The sequence below is a fragment of the Triturus cristatus genome, chromosome 8 (genome assembly GCF_964204655.1).
Source record: "Triturus cristatus chromosome 8, aTriCri1.1, whole genome shotgun sequence".
Taxonomy (NCBI): Eukaryota; Metazoa; Chordata; class Amphibia; order Caudata; family Salamandridae; genus Triturus; species Triturus cristatus.
The window spans coordinates 1,088,650,953-1,088,664,761 of NC_140591.1; positions in this window are offsets into that span (position 1 = coordinate 1,088,650,953).

Sequence of the window (13,809 nt, forward strand, 5' to 3'; positions counted from 1 at the left end):
TTCATTCAAAATGTCATTTGGATTGAGCCTCATGTTGACTAACCACTTTTTAACGCATTAATGTGACCAAAATTGCCATGTTTACAGACTTTTTCTCCTACTGAGAAGCTTCTATTTCTGCCAATTTCAGGCATTAAAAAGACTCTAAACACACTTATTTTAGTTCCAAAAGTGATAATTCACATGCAATAGTCATTTACAGTCAAAAAATTAAACATAAAAAAATTACAATTTCTGACCATCTGGAGAAAGTTCGACAGGTCACGGGTCACCGTTTTTCATCAGAAAATAGATTTTTTGGACTGTAGAAAAATGTATTCAAAATGTCATTTGGATTGTGTCTCATGTTGAATAGCTACTTTTTAAAGCCCCAATTTGACCAAAATTGCCATTTTTACAGACTTTTTCTCCTACTCAAAAGCATCTATTTCGACCAATTTCAGGCATTTAAATGACTCTAAACACACTTATTTTAGTTCCAAAAGTGATAATTAACATGCAATAGTCATTTACAGTCAAAAAACTTAAACATAAAAAAATTACAATTTCTGACCATCTGGAGAAAGTTCGACAGGTCACAGGTCACCGTTTTTCATCAGAAAATGGATTTTTTGGACTATAGAAAAATGTATACAAAATGTCATTTGGATTGAGACTCATGTTGAATTACTACTTTTTAAAGCCTCAATGTGACCAAAACTGCCATTTTTACAGACTTTTTCTCATACTCGGAAGCTTCTATTTCGACCAATTACAGGCATTTAAATGACTCTAAACACACTTATTTTTGTTCCAAGAGTTCTAATTCACATGCAATAGTCATTTACAGTCAAAAAATTAAACATAAAAAAATTACAATTTCTGACCATCTGGTGAAAGTTCGACAGGTCACGGGTCATTGTTTTTCATCAGAAAATAGTTTTTTTGAACTGTAGAAAAATTCATTCAAAATGTCATTTGGATTGAGCCTCATGTTGACTAACCACTTTTTAACGCATTAATGTGACCAAAATTGCCATGTTTACAGACTTTTTCTCCTACTGAGAAGCTTCTATTTCTGCCAATTTCAGGCATTAAAAAGACTCTAAACACACTTATTTTAGTTCCAAAAGTGATAATTAACATGCAATAGTCATTTACAGTCAAAAAATTAAACATAAAAAAATTACAATTTCTGACCATCTGGAGTAAGTTCGACAGGTCACGGATCACCAATTTTCATCAGAAAATGGATTTTTTGGACTATAGAAAAATGTATACAAAATGTCATTTGGATTGAGACTCATGTTGAATTACTACTTTTTAAAGCCTCAATGTGACCAAAACTGCCATTTTTACAGACTTTTTATCCTACTCAGAAGCTTCTATTTCGACCAATTTCAGGCATTAAAATGACTCTAAACACACTTATTTTAGTTCCAAAAGTGATAATTAACATGCAATAGTAATTTACAGTCAAAGAATTAAACATAAAAAAATTACAATTTCTGACCATCTGGAGAAAGTTCGACAGGACACGGGTCACCGTTTTTCATCAGAAAATGGATTTTTTGGACAGTAGAAAAATGTTTTCAAAATGTCATTTGGATTGAGCCTCTTGTTGAATAACTACTTTTTAAAGCCCCAATTTGACCAAAATTGCCATTTTTACAGATTTTTTATCCTACTCAAAAGCTTCTATTTCGACAAATTTCAGGCATTAAAATGACTCTAAACAAACTTATTTTAGTTCCAAAAGTGATAATTCACACGCAATAGTCATTTACAGTCAAATAATTAAACATTAAAAAATTACAATTTCTGAACATCTGGAGAAAGTTTGACAGGTCACAGGTCATCATTTTTCAACAGGAAATTGATTTTTTGGACTGTAGAAAAATGTTTTCAAAATGTCATTTGATTGAGCCTCTTGTTGAATAACTACTTTTTAAAGCCCCAATTTGACCAAAATTGCCATTTTTATAGATTTTTTATCCTACTCAAAAGCTTCTATTTCGACAAATTTCAGGCATTAAAATGACTCTAAACGCACCTATTTTAGTTCCAAAAGTGATAATTCACATGCAATAGTCATTTACAGTCAAAAAATTAAACTTAAAAAAATTACAATTTCTGACCATCTGGAGAAAGTTCGACAGGTCACTAATCATCATTTTTCATCAGAAAAAAGTTTTTTTGGACTGTAGAAAAATTCATTCAAAATGTCATTTGGATTGCGACTCGTGTTGAATTACTACTTTTTAAAGCCTCCATGTGACCAAAATTGCAATTTTTACAGACTTCTTCTCCTACTAAAAAGCTTCTATTTTGAACAATTTCAGGCATTTAAAAGACTCTAAACACACTTATTTTAGTTACAAAAGTGATAATTCACATGCAATAGTCATTTACAGTCAAAAAATTAAACATAAAAAAATTACAATTTCTGACCATCTGGAGAAAGTTCGACAGGTCACTAATCATCATTTTTCAACAGAAAATTGATTTTTTGGACTGTAGAAAAATGTTTTCAAAATGTCATTTGGATTGAGCCTCTTGTTGAATAACTACTTTTTAAAGCCCCAATTTGACCAAAATTGCCATTTTTACAGACTTTTTATCCTACTCAAAAGCTTCTATTTCAACAAATTTCAGGCATTAAAATGACTCTAAACGCACCTATTTTAGTTCCAAAAGTGATAATTCACATGCAATAGTCATTTACAGTCAAAAAGTAAACTTAAAAAAATTACAATTTCTGATCATCTGGAGAAAGTTCGACAGGTCACGAATCATCATTTTTCATCAGAAAATAGTTTTTCGGGACTGTAGAAAAATTCATTCAAAATGTCATTTGGATTGCGACTCGTGTTGAATTACTACTTTTTAAAGCCTCCATGTGACCAAAATTGCAATTTTTACAGACTTTTTATCCTACTCAGAAGCTTCTATTTCGACTAATGTCAGGCATTAAAATGACTCTAAACACACTTATTTTAGTTCCAAAAGTGATAATTAACATGCAATAATCATTTACAGTCAAAAAATTAAACATAAAAAAATTACAATTTCTGACCATCTGGAGAAAGTTTGACACGTCACGGGTGATCGTTTTTATCAGAAAATTGTTTTTTTGGACTTTAGAAAAATGTATTCAAAATGTCATTTGGATTGAGCCTCATGTTGAATAACTACTTTTTAAAGCCTCCATGTGACCAAAATTGCCATTTTTACAGACTTTTTCTCCTACTAAAAAGCTTCTATTTCGAACAATTTCAGGCATTTAAAAGACTCTAAACACACTTATTTTAGTTACAAAAGTGATAATTCACATGCAATAGTCATTTACAGTCAAAAAATTAAACATAAAAAAATTACAATTTCTGACCATCTGGAGAAAGTTTGACACGTCACGGGTGATCGTTTTTATCAGAAAATTGTTTTTTTGGACTTTAGAAAAATGTATTCAAAATGTCATTTGGATTGAGACTTATGTTCAATAACTACTTTTTAAAGCCTCAATGTGACCAAAATTGCCATTTTTACAGACTTTTTCTCCTACTCAGAAGCTTCTATTTCGACCAATTTCAGGCATTAATATGACTCTAAACACACTTCTTTTAGTTCCAAAAGTGATAATTCACATGCAATAGTCATTTACAGTCCAAAGATTAAACATAAAAAAATTACAATTTCTGACCATCTGGAGAAAGTTCGACAGGTCACAGGTCACCGTTTTTCATCAGAAAATGGATTTTTTGGACTGTAGAAAAATGTATTCAAAATGTCATTTGGATTGAGACTCATGTTCAATAACTACTTTTTAAAGCCTCAATGTGACCAAAATTGCCATTTTTACAGACTTTTTCTCCTACTCAGAAGCTTCTGTTTCGACAAATTTCAGGCATTAAAATGACTCTAAACACACTTATTTTAGTTCCAAAAGTGATAATTCACATGCAATAGTCATTTACAGTCAAAAATTTAAAGTAAAAAAAATTACAATTTCTGACAATCTGGAGAAAGTTCGACAGGTCACAGGTCATCGTTTTTCATCAGAAAATTGTTTTTTTGGAGTGTAGAAAAATTCATTCAAAATGTCATTTGGATTGAGACTCATGTTGAATTACTACTTTTTAAAGCCTCTATGTGACCAAAATTGCCATTTTTACAGACTTTTTCTCCTACTCAGAAGCTTCTATTTCTACCAATTTCAGGCATTAAAAAGACTCTTAACACACTTATTTTAGTTACAAAAGTGATAATTCACATACAATAGTCATTTACAGCCAAAAACTTAAACAATAAAAAATTACCAATTCTGACCATCTGGAGAATGTTCGACAGGTCACGGGACACTATTTTTCATCAGAAAATTGTTTTTTTTGACTTTGGAAAAATGTATTGAAAATGTCATTTGGATTGTGTCTCATGTTGAATAACTACTTTTTAAAGCCCCAATTTGACCAAAATTGCCATTTTTACAGACTTTTTCTCCTACTGAGAAGCTTCTATTTCGGCCAATTTCAGGAATTAAAAAGAATCTAAACAGACTTATGTTAGTTCCAAAAGTGATAATTCACATGCAATAGTCATTTACAGTCAAAAAATTAAACATAAAAAAATTACAATTTCTGACCATCTGGAGAAATTTCGACAGGTCACGGGACACTGCTTTTCATCAGAAAATGGATTTTTTGGACTGTAGAAAAATGTATTCAAAATTTCATTTGGATTGAGACTCATGTTGAATAACTACTTTTTAAAGCCTCAATGTGACCAAAATTGCCATTTTTACAGACATTTTCTCCTACTCAGAAGTTTCTATTTCTACCAATTTCAGGCATTAAAATGACTCTAAACGCACTTATTTTAGTTACAAAAGTGAGAATTCACATGCAATAGTCATTTACAGTCAAAAACTTAAACAATAAAAAATTACCAATTCTGACCATCTGGAGAATGTTCGACAGGTCACGGGACACTGTTTTTCATCAGAAAATTGATTTTTTTGACTTTAGAAAAATGTATTAAAAATGTCATTTGGATTGTGTCTCATGTTGAATAACTACTTTTTAAAGCCCCAATTTGAGCAAAATTGCCATTTTTACAGACTTTTTCTCCTACTCAAAAGCTTCTATTTCGACCAATTTGAGGCAATTAAATGACTCTAAACACACTTATTTTAGTTCCAAAAGTGATAATTCACATGCAATAGTCATTTACAGTCAAAAAATTAAACATAAAAAAATTACAATTTCTGACCATCTGGAGAAATTTCGACAGGTCACGGGAACTGCTTTTCATCAGAAAATGGATTTTTTGGACTGTAGAAAAATGTATTCAAAATTTCATTTGGATTGAGACTCATGTTGAATAACTACTTTTTAAAGCCTCAATGTGACCAAAATTGCCATTTTTACAGACATTTTCTCCTACTCAGAAGTTTCTATTTCTACCAATTTCAGGCATTAAAATGACTCTAAACGCACTTATTTTAGTTACAAAAGTGAGAATTCACATGCAATAGTCATTTACAGTCAAAAACTTAAACAATAAAAAATTACCAATTCTGACCATCTGGAGAATGTTCGACAGGTCACGGGACACTGTTTTTCATCAGAAAATTGATTTTTTTGACTTTAGAAAAATGTATTAAAAATGTCATTTGGATTGTGTCTCATGTTGAATAACTACTTTTTAAAGCCCCAATTTGACCAAAATTGCCATTTTTACAGACTTTTTCTCCTACTCAAAAGCTTCTATTTCGACCAATTTGAGGCAATTAAATGACTCTAAACACACTTATTTTAGTTCCAAAAGTGATAATTCACATGCAATAGTCATTTACAGTCAAAAAATTAAACATAAAAAAATTACAATTTCTGACCATCTGGAGAAATTTCGACAGGTCACGGGAACTGCTTTTCATCAGAAAATGGATTTTTTGGACTGTAGAAAAATGTATTCAAAATTTCATTTGGATTGAGACTCATGTTGAATAACTACTTTTTAAAGCCTCAATGTGACCAAAATTGCCATTTTTACAGACATTTTCTCCTACTCAGAAGTTTCTATTTCTACCAATTTCAGGCATTAAAATGACTCTAAACGCACTTATTTTAGTTACAAAAGTGAGAATTCACATGCAATAGTCATTTACAGTCAAAAACTTAAACAATAAAAAATTACCAATTCTGACCATCTGGAGAATGTTCGACAGGTCACGGGACACTGTTTTTCATCAGAAAATTGATTTTTTTGACTTTAGAAAAATGTATTAAAAATGTCATTTGGATTGTGTCTCATGTTGAATAACTACTTTTTAAAGCCCCAATTTGACCAAAATTGCCATTTTTACAGACTTTTTCTCCTACTCAAAAGCTTCTATTTCGACCAATTTGAGGCAATTAAATGACTCTAAACACACTTATTTTAGTTCCAAAAGTGATAATTAACATGCAATAGTCATTTACAGTCAAAAACTTAAACAATAAAAAATTACCAATCTGACCCTCTGTAGAATGTTCGACAGGTCACGGGTCATCATTTTTCATCCGAAAAATGTTTTTTTTGGACTGTAGAAAAATGTATTCAAAATGTCATTTGGATTGTGCCTCATGTTGAATAACTACTTTTTAAAGCCTCAATGTGACCAAAATTGACATTTTTACAGACTTTTTCTCCTAATCAGAAGCTTCTATTTCGACCCATTTCAGGCATTCAAATGACTCTAAACACACTTATTTTAGTTCCAAAAGTGATAATTCACATGCAATAGTCATTTACAGTCAAAAAACTTAAACATAAAAAAATTACAATTTCTGACCATCTTGAGAAAGTTCGACAGGTCACGGGTCACCTTTTTTCATCAGAAAATAGATTTTTTGGACTGTACAAAAATTTATTCAAAATGTCATTTGGATTGTGTCTCATGTTGAATAGCTACTTTTTAAAGCCCCAATTTGACCAAAATTGCCATTTTACAGACTTTTTCTCCTACTCAAAAGCATCTATTTCGACCAATTACAGGCATTTAAATGACTCTAAACACACTTATTTTAGTTCCAAAAGTGATAATTAACATGCAATAGTCATTTACAGTAAAAAAAACTTAAACATAAAAAAATTACAATTTCTGACCATCTGGAGAAAGTTCGACAGGTCACAGGTCACCGTTTTTCATCAGAAAATGGATTTTTTGGACTATAGAAAAATGTATACAAAATGTCATTTGGATTGAGACTCATGTTGAATTACTACTTTTTAAAGCCTCAATTTGACCAAAACTGCCATTTTTACAGACTTTTTCTCATACTCGGAAGCTTCTATTTCGACCAATTACAGGCATTTAAATGACTCTAAACACACTTATTTTTGTTCCAAGAGTTCTAATTCACATGCAATAGTCATTTACAGTCAAAAAATTAAACATAAAAAAATTACAATTTCTGACCATCTGGTGAAAGTTCGACAGGTCACGGGTCATTGTTTTTCATCAGAAAATTGTTTTTTTGGACTGTAGAAAATTTCATTCAAAATGTCATTTGGATTAAGCCTCATGTTGACTAACCACTTTTTAACGCATTAATGTGACCAAAATTGCCATGTTTACAGACTTTTTCTCCTACTGAGAAGCTTCTATTTCTGCCAATTTCAGGCATTAAAAAGACTCTAAACACACTTATTTTAGTTCCAAAAGTGATAATTCACATGCAATAGTCATTTACAGTCAAAAAATTAAACATAACAAAAATTACAATTTCTGACCATCTGGAGAAAGTTCGACAGGTCACGGGTCACCGTTTTTCATCAGAAAATAGATTTTTTGGACTGTAGAAAAATGTATTCAAAATGTCATTTGGATTGTGTCTCATGTTGAATAGCTACTTTTTAAAGCCCCAATTTGACCAAAATTGCCATTTTTACAGACTTTTTCTCCTACTCAAAAGCATCTATTTCGACCAATTTCAGGCATTTAAATGACTCTAAACACACTTATTTTAGTTCCAAAAGTGATAATTAACATGCAATAGTCATTTACAGTCAAAAAACTTAAACATAAAAAAATTACAATTTCTGACCATCTGGAGAAAGTTCGACAGGTCACAGGTCACCGTTTTTCATCAGAAAATGGATTTTTTGGACTATAGAAAAATGTATACAAAATGTCATTTGGATTGAGACTCATGTTGAATTACTACTTTTTAAAGCCTCAATGTGACCAAAACTGCCATTTTTACAGACTTTTTCTCATACTCGGAAGCTTCTATTTCGACCAATTACAGGCATTTAAATGACTCTAAACACACTTATTTTTGTTCCAAGAGTTCTAATTCACATGCAATAGTCATTTACAGTAAAAAAATTAAACATAAAAAAATTACAATTTCTGACCATCTAGTGAAAGTTCGACAGGTCACGGGTCATTGTTTTTCATCAGAAAATTGTTTTTTTGAACTGTAGAAAAATTCATTCAAAATGTCATTTGGATTGAGCCTCATGTTGACTAACCACTTTTTAACGCATTAATGTGACCAAAATTGCCATGTTTACAGACTTTTTCTCCTACTGAGAAGCTTCTATTTCTGCCAATTTCAGGCATTAAAAAGACTCTAAACACACTTATTTTAGTTCCAAAAGTGATAATTCACATGCAATAGTCATTTACAGTCAAAAAATTAAACATAAAAAAATTACAATTTCTGACCATCTGGAGAAATTCCGACAGGTCACGGGAACTGTTTTTCATCAGAAAATTGATTTTTTGGACTGTAGAAAAATGTATTCAAAATGTCATTTGGATTGAGACTCATGTAAAATAACTACTTTTTAAAGCCTCAATGTGACCAAAATTGCCATTTTTACAGACTTTTTCTCCTACTCAGAAGCTTCTATTTTGACCAATTTCAGGCATTTAAATGACTCTAAACACACTTTTTTTCGTTCCAAAAGTGATAATTAACATGCAATAGTCATTTACAGTCAAAAAATTACACATAAAAAAATTACAATTTCTGACCATCTGGAGTAAGTTCGACAGGTCACGGATCACCAATTTTCATCAGAAAATGGATTTTTTGGACTATAGAAAAATGTATACAAAATGTCATTTGGATTGAGACTCATGTTGAATTACTACTTTTGAAAGCCTCAATGTGACCAAAACTGCCATTTTTAAAGACTTTTTATCCTACTCAGAAGCTTCTATTTCGACCAATTTCAGGCATTAAAATGACTCTAAACACACTTATTTTAGTTCCAAAAGTGATAATTAACATGCAATAGTAATTTACAGTCAAAGAATTAAACATAAAAAAATTACAATTTCTGACCATCTGGAGAAAGTTCGACAGGACACGGGTCACCGTTTTTCATCAGAAAATGGATTTTTTGGACTGTAAAAAAATGTTTTCAAAATGTCATTTGGATTGAGCCTCTTGTTGAATAACTACTTTTTAAAGCCCCAATTTGACCAAAATTGCCATTTTTACAGATTTTTTATCCTACTCAAAAGCTTCTATTTCGACAAATTTCAGGCATTAAAATGACTCTAAACAAACTTATTTTAGTTCCAAAAGTGATAATTCACAAGCAATAGTCATTTACAGTCAAATAATTAAACATTAAAAAATTACAATTTCTGAACATCTGGAGAAAGTTTGACAGGTCACAGGTCATCATTTTTCAACAGAAAATTGATTTTTTGGACTGTAGAAAAATGTTTTCAAAATGTCATTTGGATTGAGCCTCTTGTTGAATAACTACTTTTTAAAGCCCCAATTTGACCAAAATTGCCATTTTTACAGATTTTTTATCCTACTCAAAAGCTTCTATTTCGACAAATTTCAGGCATTAAAATGACTCTAAACGCACCTATTTTAGTTCCAAAAGTGATACTTCACATGCAATAGTCATTTACAGTCAAATAATTAAACATTAAAAAATTACAATTTCTGAATATCTGGAGAAAGTTTGACAGGTCACATGTCATGGTTTTTCAACAGAAAATTGATTTTTTGGACTGTAGAAAAATGTTTTCAAAATGTCATTTGGATTGAGCCTCATGTTGAATAACTACTTTTTAAAGCCCCAATTTGACCAAAATTGCCATTTTTACAGACTTTTTCTCCTACTCAAAAGCATCTATTTCGACCAATTTCAGGCATTAAAATGACTCTAAACACAATTATTTTAGTTCCAAAAGTGATAATTCACATGCAATAGTCATTTACAGTCAAAAAATTAAACTTAAAAAAATTACAATTTCTGACCATCTGGAGAAAGTTCGACAGGTCACGAATCATCATTTTTCATCAGAAAATAGTTTTTTTGGACTGTAGAAAAATTCATTCAAAATGTTATTTGGATTGCGACTCGTGTTGAATTACTACTTTTTAAAGCCTCCATGTGACCAAAATTGCAATTTTTACAGACTTCTTCTCCTACTAAAAAGCTTCTATTTTGAACAATTTCAGGCATTTAAAAGACTCTAAACACACTTATTTTAGTTACAAAAGTGATAATTCACATGCAATAGTCATTTACAGTCAAAAAATTAAACATAAAAAAATTACAATTTCTGACCATCTGGAGAAAGTTTGACACGTCACGGGTGATCGTTTTTCATCAGAAAATTGTTTTTTTGGACTTTAGATAAATTTATTCAAAATGTCATTTGGATTGAGCCTCATGTTGAATAACTACTTTTTAAAGCCCCAATTTGACCAAAATTGCCATTTTTACAGACTTTTTCTCCTACTCAAAAGCTTCTATTTCGACCAATTTCAGGCATTTAAATGACTCTAAACAAACTTATTTTAGTTCCAAAAGTGATAATTAACATGCAATAGCCATTTACAGTCAAAAAATTAAACATAAAAAAATTACAATTCCTGACCATCTGGAGAAAGTTCGACAGGTCACAGGTCACCGTTTTTCATCAGAAAATGGATTTTTTGGACTGTAGAAAAATGTATTCAAAATGTCATTTGGATTGAGCCTCATGTTGAATAACTACTTTTTAAAGCCTCAATGTGACCAAAATTGCCATTTTTACAGACTTTTTCTCCTACTCAGAAGCTTCTACTTTCACCAATTTCAGGCATTAAAATCACTCTAAACACACTTATTTTAGTTACAAAAGTAAGAATTCACATGCAATAGTCATTTACAGTCAAAAACTTAAACAATAAAAAATGACCAATTCTGACCATCTGGAGAATGTTCGACAGGTCACGGGTCATCATTTTTCATCCGAAAATTGTTTTTTTTGGACTGTAGAAAAATGTATTCAAAATGTCATTTGGATTGTGCCTCATGTTGAATAACTACTTTTTAAAGCCTCAATGTGACCAAAATTACCATTTTTACAGACTTTTTCTCCTACTCAGAAGCTTCTATTTCGACCAATTTCAGGCATTGAAATGACTCTAAACACACTTATTTTAGTTCCAAGAGTTCTAATTCACATGCAATAGTCATTTACAGTCAAAAAATTAAAGATAAAAAAATTACAATTTCTGACCATCTGGAGAAAGTTCGTCAGGTCACGGGTCACCGTTTTTCAACAGAAAATGGATTTTTTGGACTGTAGAAAAATGTATTCAAAATGTCATTTGGATTGTGTCTCATGTTGAATAACTACTTTTTAAAGCCCCAATTTGACCAAAATTACCATTTTTACAGACTTTTTCTCCTACTCAAAAGCATCTATTTCGACCAATTTCAGGCATTTAAATGACTCTAAACAAACTTATTTTAGTTCCAAAAGTGATAATTCACATGCAATAGTCATTTACAGTCAAAAAATTAAAGTAAAAAAAATTACAATTTCTGACCATCTGGAGAAAGTTCGACAGGTCACGGGTCATCGTTTTTCATCAGAAAATTGTTTTTTTGGAGTGTAGAAAAATTCATTCAAAATGTCATTTGGATTGAGACTCATGTTGAATTACTACTTTTTAAAGCCTCTATGTGACCAAAATTGCCATTTTTACAGACTTTTTCTCCTACTCAGAAGCTTCTATTTCAACCAATTACAGGCATTTAAATGACTCTAAACACACTTATTTTTGTTCCAAGAGTTCTAATTCACATGCAATAGTCATTTACAGTCCAAAAATTCAACATAAAAAAATTACAATTTCTGACCATCTGGTAAAAGTTTCACAGGTCACTGGTCATCGTTTTTCATCAGAAAATGGATTTTTTGGACTGTAGAAAAATGTATTCAAAATGTCATTTGGATTGTGTCTCATGTTGAATAACTACTTTTTAAAGCCTCAATTTGACCAAAATTACCATTTTTACAGACTTTTTCTCCTACTCAAAAGCATCTATTTCGACCAATTTCAGGCATTTAAATGACTCTAAACACACTTATTTTAGTTCCAAAAGTGATAATTCACATGCAATAGTCATTTACAGTCAAAAAATTAAAGTAAAAAAAATTACAATTTCTGACCATCTGGAGAAAGTTCGACAGGTCACGGGTCATCGTTTTTCATCAGAAAATTGTTTTTTTGGAGTGTAGAAAAATTCATTCAAAATGTCATTTGGATTGAGACTCATGTTGAATTACTACTTTTTAAAGCCTCTATGTGACCAAAATTGCCATTTTTACAGACTTTTTCTCCTACTCAGAAGCTTCTATTTCGACTAATTACAGGCATTTAAATGACTCTAAACACACTTATTTTTGTTCCATGAGTTCCAATTCACATGCAATAGTCATTTACAGTCAAAAAATTAAACATAAAAAAATTACAATTTCTGACCATCTGGTAAAAGTTTCACAGGTCACTGGTCATCGTTTTTCATCAGAAAATTGTTTTTTTGGACTGTAGAAAAATTCATTCAAAATGTCATTTGGATTGAGCCTCATGTTGACTAACCACTTTTTAACGCCTCAATGTGACCAAAATTCCCATTTTTACAGACTTTCTCTCCTACTCAGAAGCTTCTATTTCTACCAATTTCAGGCATTAAAAAGACTCTAAACACACCTATTTTAGTTACAAAAGTGATAATTCACATACAATAGCAATTTACAGTCAAAAACTTAAACAATAAAAAATTACCAATTCTGACCATCTGGAGAATGTTCGACAGGTCACGGGACACTGTTTTTCATCAGAAAATAGATTTTTTTGACTTTAGAAAAATGTATTCAAAATGTCATTTGGATTGTGTCTCATGTTGAATAACTACTTTTTAAAGCCTCAATGTGACCAAAATTGCCATTTTTATAGACTTTTTCTCCTACTCAGAAGCTTCTATTTCGACCAGTTTCAGGCATTAATATGACTCTAAACACACTTCTTTTAGTTCCAAAAGTGATAATTCACATGCAATAGTCATTTACAGTCCAAAAATTAAACATAAAAAAATTACAATTTCTGACCATCTGGAGAAAGTTCGACAGGTCACAGGTCACCGTTTTTCATCAGAAAATGGATTTTTTGGACTGTAGAAAAATGTATTCAAAATGTCATTTGGATTGAGACTCATGTTGAATAACTACTTTTTAAAGCCTCAATGTGACCAAAATTGCCATTTTTACAGACTTTTTCTCCTACTCAGAAGCTTCTACTTTCACCAATTTCAGGCATTAAAATGACTCTAAACACACTTATTTTAGTTACAAAAGTAAGAATTCACATGCAATAGTCATTTACAGTCAAAAAATTAAACATAACAAAATTACAATTTCTGACCATCTGGAGAAAGTTCGACAGATCACGGGTCACCATTTTTCATCAGAAAATTGATTTTTTGGACTGTAGAAAAATGTTTTCAAATTGTCATTTGGATTGAGCCTCTTGTTGA